Genomic DNA, 12,770 nt, shown 5'->3' on the forward strand with positions numbered 1-12,770 from the left:
TGTTCATAATTTTTATCTTTCCCTTTTTCTTCTTCTTCCACTTCCTAAAGGAGACCTTTCAGCATTTCATATAATGCTGAACTCCTTTAGCTTTTTCTTATCTGTGAAGCTCTTTATCTGACCTTCAATTCTGAATGATAGTTTTGCTGGATGAAGTAATCTTGGTTGTAGGTTCTTGCTATTCATACTTTGAATATTTCTTGCCACTCCCTTCTGGTCTGCATAGTTTCTATTGAGAAATCAGCTGACAGTTCTATGGGTACTCCCTTTTAGGTAACTGACTTTTTTCTCTTGCTGCTTTTAAGATTCTCTCTTTGTCTTTTACTCTTGGCATTTTAATTATGATGTGTCTTGGTGTGGTCCTCTTTGGATTCCTTTTGTTTGGGGTTCTCTGCACTATGTGGACTTGTAAGTCTATTTCTTTCACCAGATAGGGGAAGTTTTCTGTCATTATTTCTTCAAATAGGTTTTCAATATCTTGCTCTCTCTCTTCTTCTGGCACCCTCATAATTCAGATGTTGGCATGCTTGAAGTTGTCCCAGAGGCTCCTTACACTATCTTCATTTTTTTTGGATTCTTTTTTCATTTTGCTTTTCCGGTTGGGTGTTTTTTGCTTCTTCACATTTCAAATCTTTGACTTGAGTCTTGTGATCCTCTAGTCTGATGTTGGATCTCTGAACAATATTCTTTATTTCAGTCAGTGTATGCTTAATTTCTAGTTGATCCTTTTTCATATCCTCAAGGGTCTCACTAGATTTATTGAGGGTCTCACTAAATTTATCTAGAAATTTCTAGAAAATTCTTATAAAACCTTAAAACCATGGTTTTGAACTCTATATCCAGGAGTTTGCTTTCCTCAATTTCTGTCATCTGTGACCTGTTTCTCTGTCTCCACATTTTTGCTGCTTCCCTGTGTTGACAGAGTGGCTTTGTGTGCTAGGTGTCCTATAGGGCCCAGTGGCTCAGCTTCCCCTATTACCTGAGGTGGACACTCTTGGTGCACCCCTTTGTAGGCGTTGTGCACAGCCTTGTTGTAGTTAAGCCTTGATTGTTGTAGGTTTCCCTGGGAGGAATTGACCTCCAGGCCAATTGGCTGTGAGAATCAGCTGTGTCTATAGTGGGAGAACTTCTGTGCTGGAGACACCCTTATGGGGCAAGACTTGCTTCAGTGGGGTTTTGGTGCTCACTGAATCTCCCCCCTGAGTGTGTCCCTTATGGATCTGAGGAGTTGTAATCTTGATGGTCCCTCTCTGACCACTGGGTACACTGGCTCTTGGATCTCTAAGGAGGTTCTAATTTAGCCTCTGCCTGAGGCTACCCAGCAGGAGCTATGGAGAGATCTGAAGATTCTTCTTCTTTTTTGGTCTTTGGAGGTGCCCAGATGAGGCCCAGCTGTGAAGCAATGCAAGCTGGCGTGGGGCCTTGGGCCTTCTTTTGGCTATTCTGGGTCTCTCTGACCCAGATGCAATTATTTAGGTACTTTTAGATTGCAAAAGGCCACGCCATTCATATGCAAAAGCCTCTGCGCACAGCTTGGGTGGGGTGAGGTCTCAGGGAATCAACAGGGTGGAGCAAACAGCTTTGGCTGATCCTCAGCCCTGCCCTAAGAGGCCCTGGGTCTCATTGTCAGATGGTAATCGCTGCAAAGACCTCTGGGAGAAAGCTGCCCTTGAGACAGTCCAGTTTCTCCCCGTATGTGTCTGGGCCCCCAGAGACTTGCCTGGAACTGGAGTTCTGAGCCATCGGGAGCTGTGTCTTTCTCTCGATTGAAAAAGACAACTGCATCCTCGGTTGCCAGTCCTTTCCATGCGTGCTCCGTACCTCTGCACTTTATTTCCACACCTCCTCTTAGTCTCAGGGTGCTTTTCTCTTTCCTTCTAGTTATAGAATTTGCACTCAGCCAGCCTTCCTGTGGTTTTGGATGATGCCCTTTTTTTCTTTTAGTTGTATTTTTGAAGTGGTTGTGCGAAGCAGCAATTTCTGGTGTTTACCTATTCCGCCATCTTGTTTTCTCTCTCAGAATGGGGTATATTAAAGAAAGTGGATCCTCATCAAGATATGAACATTTCCAAGAAAAGATCTTGGTGTGGTGAGTGTGTGTGTGTCTGTGTTTGTGTGCGCATGTGTGTATGTTCATGCATGCACAAATAAAGGGTGCTTCTCTACTTCATAGCTCACCTTCTTATATGGCTTATTAGAAGAAAGTTAGTGATTTTCATGATCCTTTCTAAATATGGACGAACCTACTTATAATGTTTACCACCTGCCATTATGAACAAGGTTTTGAGACTTCATGTGGCAAAAGAAATATAAATCCCTTCCCCCTTGTCTCTCATTTAATGAGGTTTTAGATTTAGCTAGTTAGCAAAAATACTTTCTCAGTTATACACACCGTACAACTGTCTATGGTTCCTCAACACTGGGGCTTCACCACCTCCATCTGAGCTTATTTCCAATTTCTCTTTAATATGTGAAAAAGTCCAACAACCTTTCTTACCCTCATCCTATGTGCTCTCTACTCACAGTTGAAACAGTTCCAGGACTTTCATGCATATCATCCTCCTATTTCCAGATTATTTTCTTAACGTTGAATCATGTCATTGAACACTTGAAGATCCAAAGGAAAAATTGCCTTCACTATAAAACCTTCCCAAAAGAAACCAGACATCACTGATCATTTAGAAATCTCTTTTGAATATATACTAATAAAAGGATAATATGCTAATTAGATTGGATAGACCAGATGTCTTCCAGACATCATTCCATATGTCCTTCCTGGCTATGGCAGGGCCTGGGCAGTGCCTGGGTGCCTGCAGCTGTCCCAGGCATCACTGCCCCAGGTCCCGGGTGCTTGTTGACAGGCAGAGGGAGGGAAGCCCGGGTCCAGGTTTCCTGCAGCCAGCCAGAGGGAGGGAAGCTCAGGTCCCCGTTCCCTGTAGCCAGCTCGAGGAGGAAAGCCTGAGTCCTAAGTGCAGGGGCCGAGGCAGAGTTGGTTAGGGGCAATCAGGCAGGCAGATAAGCAGTTATGAGCCATCAGGCAGGCAGGTGAGTGCTTAGGAGCAATCAGGCAGACAGGTGGGCAGTTAGGGGTGATCAGGTAGGCAGAGAGTTTAGGAATGACCAGGCAGGCAGGTAGGAGAGCTGTTAGGAGTCAGTGGTTCCAGATTGCGAGAGGGATGTCCAGCAGTCAGACATCCCCTAAGGGGTTTTGAATTGTTAGAGGGTGCCGACGGATCTGAGGTACCACCCCCTCTGTGCATGAATTTCATGCATGGGGTCTCTAGTATCAAATAATATCTCAGAGACATTAAATATATGTGTACAAAGCTACTTCATCTCAAAGGGAGAACAGTATTAAATTGTCATCAAGAAAAGACAAATATATAATTTAGAAGAAGAGAGAGCTTCATAAAACAGACTGTGGGAATCAAATTAATTATTAATTTGACTAGTTAGCAGATGAAAATGCTAATCTGGACATTTAGCAGGTTAGCTGGGATAAACATAAATTCAAATTTAGTTATTTAGTGATCTTGAGAGTTTAGCTGTGGAACATAGGAGATTTTATCTGGCATTGTCTTCCAGTAACTTGCCATTACCCTTCCATTTTAGTAAATACAGGTCTGTACTTTGTTCCTGAAATGGACTTTCTCATTTCCCCTCATTTGATTTTACCATTTTTCCACTGCTTTGCCTACAAATAGATCCCATAGAACAAAATTTGACCATGAGGTTTTGAATTTCTTTGGCTTAATTTAATGGTTCTGCAGTAACATTCATTTATCTATATATTAGAAGAGTAGGAGGCATAAATATATGAGACTATCATATGCATTAGGAGAAAAATTTGGTCCTACCCAATTTTCTATTCTTTTCTTTTCTACTCTTAATTAGAGGAATATACTAAGGATTAATTTAGCTAACTTAATTTTGCTATTTGGTTTTCTTTTCATAATTGATTCTTTATTTTATCTTACTTACAAGTCTTTACCCAGGTATAAAAGATGTACTAGCTATTGTTTGGGTTTTGTCTTGATGACCAATAAATACTTGAAAACTATTTATTTACTTAAGACTATGTTAGTTATCGATTTGTTGAGTTTGTAATTTTTGTTGTTCCATGTATTTGGGACAATCAAGAAATTGTATATCAAACATTTTAGTTTATTAACTTTGGGCAGGAGTAAAACTCAAATATACAAAGGTGAAATCTGGTTTTTTAGATTGTTGCTGATAAATAACTGCATTTGGCCATGATTAAAATGTGAGCAAACAAGGGGATTACCTAAGTACTTAAAAAGACCACCTTACTCTATTCAAAACACATTTTTATATGATAAATACAGTAAGTCTATTTGATTATTTAAGGTGTGTATTGATGAAGGTTTACATAAGGAATTAAAAATCTTTGGTAATGGTTATAGTAAGAATAAATTATCTCTATTCAATTAGTCCAATATATAGGAAAAAAGTAACCTGGGAGAATTTGAAAAATCATGCAATGTTTATATGGTTTCCTGAGAAAATTGCTGAGCTCTGATTTATATCTTTTATTTTCTGATATTTTGGGGGGTTTCATCTGGGGATTGAGAAAATATTAACCATTTGATAATTTTTCAGGTTGTACTCAAAGCATGTAGAGGCTTCCAGATTATAATATTTATAAGGTATGGGAGCCTGATAAATCTGACAGATGGAATAAAATGGCAAGCATTGCAATTATTAGAGAAAGGCAAGATAGGAAATTGGAGGAGTTAATAAAAAAGAGAAAGGGAACACTTGTACACTGATGGTGGGAATGCAGACTGGTGCAGCCCCTATGGAAAACAGTATGGGATTCCCTCAAAAAATTTTAAAAAATTGAACTTCCATTTGACCCAGGTATTCCATTTGTAAGAATATATTCTAAGAATCCCAAATTATCAATCAGAAAGATTTTCTCCAGTACTAAGATCTGGTAACAGCCAAAGTGCCTATCAGTAGATGAGTGGATAAAAAAGCTGTGGTACATTTACACAATGGAATACTATGCAGTTTAGGAAAGACTGAGCTCTTACTCTTTGAGATGCCTGGAAGGACCTAGAGAGTATTATGCTAAGAGAAATAAGGCAGTCAGAATAAGTTGTACATTCTTATTGAAAGAGGGGCTAAAGTAGGTTTACAGATATTTGTATGGAAAATAATACAATAATTAATAAATAAAAATTGAACTCTGTTTTGTGTACTCAAAACTGTAATCCTACTTTTGCTCACTCCTGTAATATATATAGTAATGATGTGAAGACTGAAAGTTACTACCATTGTAAATACTAGAGCTGTTAATGAGGCATGACTGGCATGAATAGTAATAAAAAGATTTCTCGAAATGGCGGAGTTATAGACGGACGTGTCCCATGCCTTGTCCAGGAGCAGGTAAGGGTGAGCAGCTGAAACGGGTAACATACAGCCCTAATAAGCAGAAACTACTAAGCTGGGAGACAGTTTGCAGCCAGGAAAGACAGAGGACTCCCTGAGAAAGGGAACGGTTGGAGATTGAGGTTGAAATCTCTTCCGGAGTGCCTGCTCAGCCACAGAGAACATGCCATCTTGAGTGGCTGTTATTGGGATTGTATAAAGCCAAAGACCTGGAATCCATGGCATCCAGAGATCGGCTACTAACCCAGAAACAACGGACCCCAAGCAGCGCGACTACGTGAACTTAGAGGAACCCTGCTTCTCCCCATGGAAAGGTCAGACTTCCCCTAAAGTTGCCATTTGCAATTCAGGTTGGAGAGAGAAACGCACGCACGGGGGAAATCTGAGCCCCACAAAGTCCGCGGCCTTGAGGCCAGCGTGATCCACGAGTGTGGAAGGACTCCCGCAGGGCTGCTGGCAGAAGTGAATGCTAAAAATAAGCCCATAGCTGGACTGGGTGCAAAAAAGCAGCCTTGGATTTTGCCAGTGTGCTGGCTGCTTAGCACTGGGGAAGAGAGGGTGCGTGGAAGGGACTGCACACAGAGCTGAAAGGTGGGGGGTTGTGAATTCGTGCAACTTCTCAGGCTCTTGTTCTCTCTCTTCCCATTAAAGCTTTGCGTTTGATTATTAAACCCAGTACATGGGATTGCCCAGTCGGGGTCACTCACAGAGACTACAGGGGAAAGTTGTTTTTGTGGAACCTGGGAAACAATGGGAGTAATGACTAAAAAACAGGTTCTAGGACAGTCGACTCTCCCAAACCAGTTTTAAGTGCGATAGGGAAAATAAACCCAACTGCTGGATAGAGAGGACTTATAGCCTCAGAGATCAATCCAGAAACACTGCCACCCAGCACCTGATCCACGAACTGACTCTTCTGTAAATACAAATAAAGTCAGTCTGGGAAACAAATACGGCCTGCCTTAAAATCAGGACTGTGGTTTACAACACAGAGGAACAGTGTATCGCAGGGAAATTCAATACTCTCCTGAACACCTGGAAAGACTAAGGCATCCCAGAAAGAAGAGTAGAAAACCTGAAGCACCTTCACTACTGTACATTTTTATTTTTATTTTTAATTCTTTTTTCACCTTTTGATTAAGAAACTATTTTTTTTTCTTTTTTCATCACCTGATTTTACCTTTTTGATTACTACACTTTTATTTTTAACTAGTATTATTACTACTACCATTTTACCATTTTTTAGTGTCATTTTATTTTCTCCTTATTTTATTTTGGGATTAGTGTTCTATATTCTATTTTCATTGTTCCTTTAGCATCATTTTTCTCTACCCCAACTTTACCTTTATGCCAAAACTCTCTTCCTCACTTTTCCACTTTTGTTGTCCTGTTTCTCTTACCCTATTCCTGCTTTAGATTTTCCCTATTTCTTCTTTTTACCCCCTGTCTAAATTTCACCCTACTTATATACCTAATTTCCAATCCCCTGCTCTAAATCCATATACACCTCTCTTATCTTTCTTCACTATCCAAATTTTTTTTCTTCTCTCTGTCGTTTTGTTATGTTTGCTTGATTGTTGAGTATATTGGGTTTTTTTATGCTTGTTTTTGAGATTGTTTTTCTTTTTTTTTTTTTTTAAATTTTCCTGTTGGTTTTTTTTCTCTGGTTATTTTTGTGCTTCTGTTTTCCCTTGCCTCACTTGATATTAGTGGTTGTTTTTAGTTTGCATTAATCTCCAGGGATCTGTTGCTGGAATTGGTTGGGATTAGTGGCGGTGTATTGGAGTTTTCTCCCCATATGAATAGTCTCTTCCCCTTTTCTATTTAATTCTCTCTCTTCTCTCTCTTCCTTTTTTTCTCCCTTTCCCCAATTCCATTTTTGCACTCCTTTTCTTTCTTTTCTCTTTTATCTTTTTCTCTTCTATCTTCCTTATCCCCTAATTCTCTTTGCTAGGGTGGTCCCCTTTATTTGGGGTTATTAATATTGTGAGTACATTTGTGTTCAGTGCCTTGTATGTTGTGCCTTGTTGTGTTGTATTTTGTAGCTTTAAATCAACACAGCATAGAGAGAACTACATAACCAAACATCTGGAGAAGAGAGATCATGGTGAAACAAAGAACCAGCCCGCTTATGAAAGAAAAACAGGCATTGCCAGAAAAGGAAGTAAACGAAATAGAGGAAATGGAGGCAAGCAACCTGTCAGAGAAAGAATTCAGAGAAATGGCCATAAGGTGGATGAAAAGAATGGAAGACAAATTCAACGATATGTGTAAGAACCAAGAGGAAATGAAGAAAAACCAAGAAGAAATGAAAAATGACATCACTGCTATAAAGAACCCAATAGAAAGCATCAATAGTAGACTAGAAGAACCAGAGGACCACATCAGTGAGCTAGAAGACAAGGTAGGAAAAAATACCCACGCAGTGCAGCTTCTAGAAAAAAAAGTTAAAAAGCAGGAAGGGAGCCCAAGAGAACTCTGGGACAACACGAAACGAAACAACATCCGAATAATAGGGGTGCCAGAGGGAGAAGAAACTGATCAAGGAATAGAAAACCTATTCGAAAAAATAATGACAGAAAACTTCCCTGATATAGGGAAGAAAAAACTCACACAAATCCAAGAAGCTCACAGAGTCCCAAACAAAATGAACCCCAAAAGACCGACACCGAGGCACATTATAATTAAATTGGCAGACACTAATGACAAAGCAAGAATCTTAAAAGCAGCCAGAAAGAGAAAGAAAATTACCTACAAAGGATCCCCCTTCAAACTAGCAACTGATTTCTCAACAGAAACACATCAGGCAAGAAGGGAATGGAATGAAATATACAAAGTCATGCAAAGGAAGGGTCTGAATCCAAGAATACTATACCCAGCGAGGCTATCTATCAAAATTGAGGGTCAAATCAGGAGTTTCACAGACAAAAAAGGACTACAGGAGTTTATTACCACCAAACCAGCAATGCAAGAAGTGCTAAAGGGTCTGCTGTAAAAAGAAAAAATAGGAAACGAAGAAGGAACACAGGGGTAAGAATAAAAATGACGACAAACAAGTATCTATCAATAATAACTTTAAATGTAAATGGATTAAATGCCCCAATCAAAAGACATAGGGTAACTGAGTGGATAAGAAAAGATGACCCATATATCTGCTGTCTACAGGAAACCCACCTCAGAAAAAAAGATGCACACAGACTGATGGTGAAAGGATGGAAAAAGGTTTTTCAGGCGAATGGAAGTGGAAAAAAAGCCAGGGTAGCAATACCTATATCTGACAAATTAGATCTCAAATTTAAGGACATAAAAAGAGATAAGGAAGGCCACTTCATAATACTAAAGGGAGCAATCCAACAAGAAGAAATAACTCTGGTAAACATATATGCACCCAATATAGGAGCATCCAAATACATAAGAAATCTTTTAGAGGAGATCAAGGGAGAGAATGACAGCAACACAATCATAGTAGGGGACTTTAACACCCCATTATCACCATTGGACAAATCTTCTAAACAAAAAATCAGCTAAGAAACATCAATCCTAAATGACACACTAGATCAGATGGAATTAATTGACATCTTCAGAACATTTCACCCCAAAGCCACAGAGTATACATTCTTCTCAAGTGCACATGGGTCATATTCAAAGATAGACCATATATTGGGTCACAGGCAAAGTATCTTCAAATTCAAGAAGATTGAAATCATACCAAGCATCTTCTCAGACCACAGTGGCATAAAACTGGAAATCAACTACAATAAAAACAATCCAAAAAAATCAAACACATGGAGACTAAATAGCATGCTATTAAATAATGACTGGGTTACCAGAGAGATCAAAGAAGAAATAAAAAACATCATGGCAACAAACAACAATGAAAACTCAGCAATCCAAAACCTATGGGACACAGCGAAAGCAGTCTTGAGAGGGAAGTTCATAGCGCTACAAGCCTACTGCAAGAAACAAGAAACAATGAGAATAAATTACCTAACTCTACAACTCAAAGAGTTAGTTAGAAAGAGAGAAACAAGAAAAGCCCAGTGTAAGCAGAAGGAAGGAAATAATAAAGATCAGAGTGGAGATAAATGACATAGAGACCAAAAAAGAAAAAATACAAAAGATCAACAAAACCAAGAGCTGGTTCTTTGAAAGGATAAACAAGATTGATGAACCTCTAGGCAGGCTGACCAAGAAACAAAGAGAGAGGACCCAAATAAACAAAATCAGAAATGAAAGAGGAGAAATAACAACAGACCCCACAGAAATACAATGGATTTTTAGAAAATACTATGAACAACGCTATTCCAACAAACTAGACAACCTGGAGGAAATGGATATATTCCTAGAAAGATACAACCTTCCAAAACTTAATCAGGAAGAAGCTAAAAGTCTCAGTAGGCCAATAACTATGGAGGAAATTGAAGCAGTAATCAAAAAGCTCCCAGCAAACAAAAGCCCAGGGCCAGACGGATTCACAGGGGAGTTTTACCAAACATTCAAGGAAGAACTAAAACCTATTCTCCTCAGACTACTACAAAAAATTCAAGAGGAAGGAACACTTCCAAGCTCATTCTATGAAGCCAGAATCACCCTAATACCAAAACCAGATAAAGAAAACACAATGAAAGAGAATTACAGGCCAGTATCCCTCATGAACATAGATGCTAAAATCCTCAACAAAATTCTAGAAAATCGTATCCAGCAGTACATCAGAAAGATCATACACCATGACCAAGTAGGATTTATTCCAGGGATGCAAGGATGGTACAATATCCACAAATCAATAAACGTAATACATCACATAAACAAATTGAGAGAAAAAACCACATAATCATATCAATTGACGGAGAAAAAAGCTTTTGACAAAATTCAACACCCTTTCTTGATGAAAACTCTCAGCAAGGTAGGAATAGAAGGATCATACCTCAACATAATAAAAGCCATATATGAGAAACTCACAGCCAACATCATAATCAATGGGCAAAAACTAAAACCATTTCCCCTAAGAACAGGAACAATACAGGGATGCCCCCTCTCACCACTCCTGTTCAACATAGTACTGGAAGTACTAGCTATTGTGATTAGACAAGAAGAAGAAATAAAAGGCATCCAAATTGGAAAAGAAGAAGTAAAACTTTCCTCATTTGCAGGTGACATGATACTGTACTTAGAGAACCCTAAAGACTCCATCAAAAAATTATTAGTCTTAATAAATGAATTCGGAAATGTAGAAGGATACAAAATTAATGCCAAAAATCCATGGCATTTCTTTACACCAATTGTGAACTTACAGAAAGTAATACTAAAAAGGCAATCCCATTTACCATCGCACCAAAAAAATTAAGATACCTAGGAATAAACTTAACTAAGGAGATAAAAGACTTATACACGAAAAACTACAGGCCACTGAAAAAAGAGATAGAGGAAGACATAAACAGATTGAAGAACATACTGTGTTCATGGATTGGTAGGATCAACATCATCAAAATGTCCATACTACCCAAATCAATCTATAGATTCAATGCAATCCCCATTAAATTACCAACGGCATATTTCACAGATCTAGAACGAACGTTCCAAAAATTCATCTGGAATAAAAAAAGAACTCAAATAGCTGTAGCAATCCTGAGAGAGAAGAACAAAGTTGGTGGGATCTCAATGCCAGATATCAAACTGTATTACAAAGCCACTGTTCTTAAAACATCTTGGTACTAGCACAAGAACAGACATATAGATCAATGGAATAGAATAGAAAACCCAGAAATCGACCCAAACCACTATGCTCAATTAATATTCGACAAAGGAGGGAAGAGCATACAATGGAGTCAAGACAGTCTCTTTAATAAATAGTGTTGGGAAAATTGGACAGATACATGCAAAAAGATGAAACTAGACCACCAACTCACACCATACACAAATATAAACTCAAAATGGATAAAAGACTTAAACATAAGACGGGAAACCATAAAAATTCTAGAGGAATCCACAGGCAGCGAAATTGCAAACATATGCCGAAGGAATTTCTTCTCTGATAATCCTCCTTGGGCAATGGATACTAAAGAGAAAATAAACAAATGGGACTACATCAAAATAAAAAGCTTTTGCACAGCAAAGGAAACCATCAACAAAACAACAAGAAGACCCACTACATGGGAGAACATATTTGCCAATAATATCACTGATAAGGGTTTAATCTCCAACATTTACAGGGAACACATGAAACTTTACAATAGGAAGATAAACAATCCTATCAAAAAATGGGCAAGGGATCTAGGTAGACACTTTTTGAAAGAGGACGTACAGAAGGCGGAAAGGCATATGAAAACATGCTCAAAGACACTAATTATAAGAGAGATGCAAATCAAAACGACAACGTGATATCATCTCACACCTATCAGAATGGCTATCATCAACAAATCCACAAACGACAAGTGTTGGAGAAGATGTGGAGAAAAAGGAACCCTTATGCACTGCTGGTGGGAATACAGACTGGTGCAGCCACTGTGGAGAACAATATGGAGTTTCCTCAACAAACTAAAAATGGAACTCCCATTTGACCCAGTGATCCCACTTCTTGGAATATATCCCAAGAAACCAGAAACACCAATCAGAAAGGATATATGAACCCCTATGTTCATAGCAGCACAATTCACCATAGCTAAGATCTGGAAACAGCCTAAGTGTCCATCAGCAGATGAGTGAATTAGAAAACCGTGGTACATCTACACAACGGAATATTATGCTGCGGTAAAAAAGAAGGAACTCTTGCCTTTTGCAACAGCATGGATGGAATTGGAAAGCATTATGCTAAGTGAAATAAGCCAGTCAGAGAAAGATAAATACCACATGATCTCACTCATTTGTGGATTATAGAGAACAATAGACTGATAAACAGGGACAGATCCAAAGACAGAGAAACAGTGTTCAGACTATCACTCCCCAGAGGGAAAGTAGGGAGGGAGGGGGTAAGGGGAAAAGATTAACCAAAGGACTTATCTGCATGTATATAAGCCAAACCAATGGACATGGACAACAGGGGGATGAGAACATGAGTTGGGGGGGGGGGGTTAATAGGGGGATAAGGACACATTTGTAATACCTTAACCAATAAAGAATTAAAAAAAAAAAGATTTCTCAGGTTTTTAGTCTCCCTCTAGTTGCCAACTATTGAAGAAAGTAGCAAGGAGGACTGGCAAAGAAGACATTTAATTTCTATATTTGCATTCTCTGTGTGAGAAAGCAGAGTACAAATGGGAAGTATGGATAGAATTGAGACATCAATTTAAAAACACACAAATAAACAATATCCATTAGCTGTACCTTTTCTGAGGAAACACAAAGAGGTTAATTTCCTG

This window comes from Myotis daubentonii, chromosome 5 (genome assembly GCF_963259705.1).
Source record: "Myotis daubentonii chromosome 5, mMyoDau2.1, whole genome shotgun sequence".
Lineage (NCBI taxonomy): Eukaryota > Metazoa > Chordata > Mammalia > Chiroptera > Vespertilionidae > Myotis > Myotis daubentonii.